The following is a 3,776-nucleotide window of genomic DNA, read 5'->3' as shown; positions in this document are numbered from 1 at the left end:
AGTTTGAAACTGTAGCTGTGGTGGCGGTGGTGGTTGCAACTATATTGCCACAAAATGGAAGGGATTAGTTGGGGCTGGGGAGAGTCCAGGGTGGCCTCCAGTCGAGGGCGACCTCTTGAGCTCGCGTGATGAGGGCCAGTTGCGTTGTTTTTCTTGAACTGGCCAAGAGATTGTCCCATTCCTCCGCCGAGAGAGTTGGCAAGAGTGTCGTCGGAGGGGTTTTGCTAGCGCATTTCCATAATATATGGTCTTGGGTGGCTTGCGTCCCGTCACCGCAGTGCAGGCATGCAGTGCCATAGTACGCTGGCTCTGGTCGCTTAGCGCACAGGAATGTTGAAAAGTAAAACAGATAAATATGGAAGTCCCATAACCCCTTTTGTTTTCTGTGGGAGGCACTGTGCTCAGCACTGGCCCGGCCGCTCAAGCAGTAGCAGTGGCCTGACCAGCGCTCCCTTCCGGCCGTCTGATTCAACATCCTCCAGATCGGTACATCGAATAGACCGGCAATTTTTTTGCCCTAGTATGACTGGTGGATCTGACGAACGCGTTTTTCAAAGTCCGGCCATTTGAAGCTCGCACGGTGGCCTGCTCGATTTTGTTCTCTTTGCGCTCCTTTATCGCTGAGATTGTCTCGTGGTATACGTACACATGCGTCATGGAGATTTCGTTGACGGCGCTTTGCTCCCTCCCGGAGGCGCGCGGTTTTCGAATGTGAAATGGCCCAAATTAGTTGAGCAACAGCGGCGAGGTAATCCCGTTTTCGAAATTCTAAATACTGATACGGCTATTACTAGCGGCCGGCTACAAATCTCTAATCGCAGTCAGGCGCCTATCGGTAATAGATAAAAAGTTATGTATTAGAATTTATTTAATCACTTTACTAGTTACATGGTTCGTATGTTTTTTTTTTTGACGTCCACCAACACTGGTAACACTATGCCACAAAATCTTCTCTTTACATCAAAAACGTAGATGCTTTCCTTGTGACGAACTGAGTCCTCCAGTCGAAGTTGAGTGTGCTCGCCGCATCTCTGCTCGCGTGTGACGCGGCTGAGATACTTCGGAGGTTACTTCGGCGGAAGGAAAAAGACGCTAGAGTCGCCCGTGATGCATTCTAGGGCGACTCTGTTTTTTTACCACCCAGGTAAAAGCGCGATCAAAAGAAATTCGAGCAGCAGAGCGCGTAGGCGCCAGGTGTGTACGCCTGGCAGGAATGTCCTGTGAATGGACACGGTGCAAAGGGTTGTAATAGAGTTGTGTTAATTCGCACAGAGGGGTTTGGGACTCCATCACCCAAAAAACAGTGTAAAAGGCCTTCACTCAGGGCCAGGGTACAGGCCTATAGGTAAAATGCCTTCCGGGTAAAGGCATTTGGGTCAAATGCCTTTACCATGTAATGACCTTAAGTGCCTACCGTATCGTAACATTTCTTTCCTTGTGGGTCTCTACGGCCTCTATTTATCCATTTAAGATGCGCGCGCTGTCTTCTAGTCATCAGGGTGCGCATGGCTGCGGCGTAACTGCGCATGACAGAACTGCTGTGCGATGATTTGATAAGGGCGGCGAAAGCGGCGCGTCGGGAGGGGTTGCCGAGAGGGCACTGCTGGGGAGCAGTCATGCTTTCGGCGACCCGCACGAGCTCTTGCGATGTGCACGGACAACGGGGCGGTGCCTTACCAGGAAGATGGAAGCATCGTCTCCGAAGATGGAATAGCTGTTTGGCGTGAGTGGCTGTTACGCGAGCAGCCTGGTTTCTTACGCCGCTTCGAGCCCCCCTTTAACTGTGCCACTTCGTCCCATTCGCGCCCTTAGTGTGTTTGTTTTGTCGCCCTCAGGCCTTAGCGCCCGTTTTGTTGTAGTCCGAGCGCTGCGCTCTCGAGAGCTTAGACCGAATGCTCTTCGCCGCTACGTTCGCGGTTGTGCCCCGTCGAAAGCGCTGGTTCGGTCCGGAATAAATCTGTGCCTTTTATGCTGACTGTGGTTGGGTCACCCGTCGGCCGAGACCATGGCTCGCGAACCCCGTTTCATAGAAGGCAATGCCTTCAGACTTGAGGGCATCAATAGTAATTATGAAAAAAAAAAGATTTAACAAAGCGCCGCTAAACTGCAGAGCATGCGCCTCATTTGTGAATGGAAACTGTTGCCTGGATACTACCCCTGGAATACAGAAGCAAGAACCAGCCCGAAGAAATTTTTCGAGCGAGAGCTCTATGACTACATGTCGCCCAAGGTCAATCTTGATGCGCGTTTGACCTTGAGGCCCCGAAGCGCAGGCAAAACATGTCTCTCTAAAGGCCGTTTCACATGATGCGATTGTTGCCGCAGCGCAGTGCGATTTCTGCCGCTGTGCGACATAAATGCGCGTCGTTCTCGTCGCAGGGCCACTGCGACAGACTTTCAACAAGTTGGTCGCATTGTCGCAGCGTCGGTGCGGTCGCAGCGATGGCCACAGTAGTCAGCCAATAGGAGTTGAGCGACATGACAGGAAAATCTCGAAAACGTTTTATTGAGCTTAAGAATACATCACAGCTCAATATTATTACCCATGATTAAGAAATCAACGCCTGCCACGATGTTTGACATTTATTGCAGCCGAAGAATTTTCGGCCACTGAAAGGCCACACCGACGCTAGGGCGCTGGTGCCGACGGCACCGACTGAATTCATCGTTGTCATGTGAAACGGCGGCTGCGATTACCGTCGCAACGACAGTGCGACCGGGCCGTAATTTTTCGTTCCCGTCGCACCATGTGAAACAGGCTTAACAGAGGCGCACCTGTGCGCACTCGCCGGCTCTACCTCTGTGATACCACGTGATTAGGAGAGGGCAGGCTGAGAGAGGCGCAGCTGCGCGCGCTAACTGGCTTCGCCGTTGTGATACCACGTGACTAGGAGACACTGTAATAGTTGCTACGTCGGCGGTTTCTCCTTCAGTTTCGCTACTGATGAGGCGCGCGCCGGACACAGTGTGTCAACTATATGCGGCGTCGCCGTCAAGCTGCGTTCGATCATCCATGCAGGTGTACTGCAGAGGACGCTAGCTAAACTAGCTGCTGGAGCCGAGGAGCAACGAGAAGCTAGACTTGCGAAGCAAGGGAAAAGAGCTTTCGCTCTGTATAACAAGGTTTACAAGAGTTAAACCCCACTAAGTTTTTGGCAAGAAAGGCCGCTGCTGGTTGGCTGGTTCTTCTATTTCTCCTATATTATTTCTCCCCTTTCTCTAGCAACAGGTGCTATAGCCCCTTCTGGTGGCGATGGGCCAGCCGCTTCCTTTCCAATTTTTCAATTCCTTGCGCCTGCATTCATGCTCTCAAAGCGAATAGCAACAATACCAGAAAAATTGCTCAAATACGCACTTTATAAATGTATACATGCGCCCTCACGGAATGCTGCAGTAAGGCAAATGTAACTGCACAGCACTCGATATGCTCGGAAAGTTGTATAACGGCCGCAAATAACGTTACCGAACACTCTCGGGTGCATTATTCCGAGCGCGTTAGAATGTTCTTGAGGCGTGACGGCCACAAGACCTATACTGTCCTGTGAATGAACATTCTCCAATGGGGTGTAATACGTACAGCTGTAATGTCAATTCTTCGTACAAAGGAGATTTAAGAGTTCATCAACTTTTGCGTTCAACCCTGCTTTTAGTTGCATCTTGCACGAATTGTTCAAGCTAACGCACTATACTGAAGATATTTAGTCATTGGCCTAAATAACTGTATAGGATCTCCTATATATGTGCGCGATGTAGCTTCCATGAGTTATCTGCTCAAG

At 50.7% G+C, this 3,776-nt stretch overlaps 1 long non-coding RNA gene across 1 annotated transcript in view; it reads left to right on the top strand.

The window, feature by feature from the left end:
• Positions 1–1,641: 1,641 nt before the first annotated feature.
• LOC144096967 (uncharacterized) overlaps positions 1,642–3,776 on the top strand; it is a 90,431-nt gene continuing 88,296 nt past the window's right edge. Inside the window, exon 1 of the long non-coding RNA XR_013306878.1 lies at positions 1,642–1,723. This is a non-coding gene — a long non-coding RNA (uncharacterized LOC144096967). The remainder of the gene's footprint in view (positions 1,724–3,776) is intronic.

This window comes from Amblyomma americanum, chromosome 7 (genome assembly GCF_052857255.1).
Source record: "Amblyomma americanum isolate KBUSLIRL-KWMA chromosome 7, ASM5285725v1, whole genome shotgun sequence".
Taxonomy (NCBI): Eukaryota; Metazoa; Arthropoda; class Arachnida; order Ixodida; family Ixodidae; genus Amblyomma; species Amblyomma americanum.
This window is presented reverse-complemented; position numbering and strand designations above follow the sequence as displayed.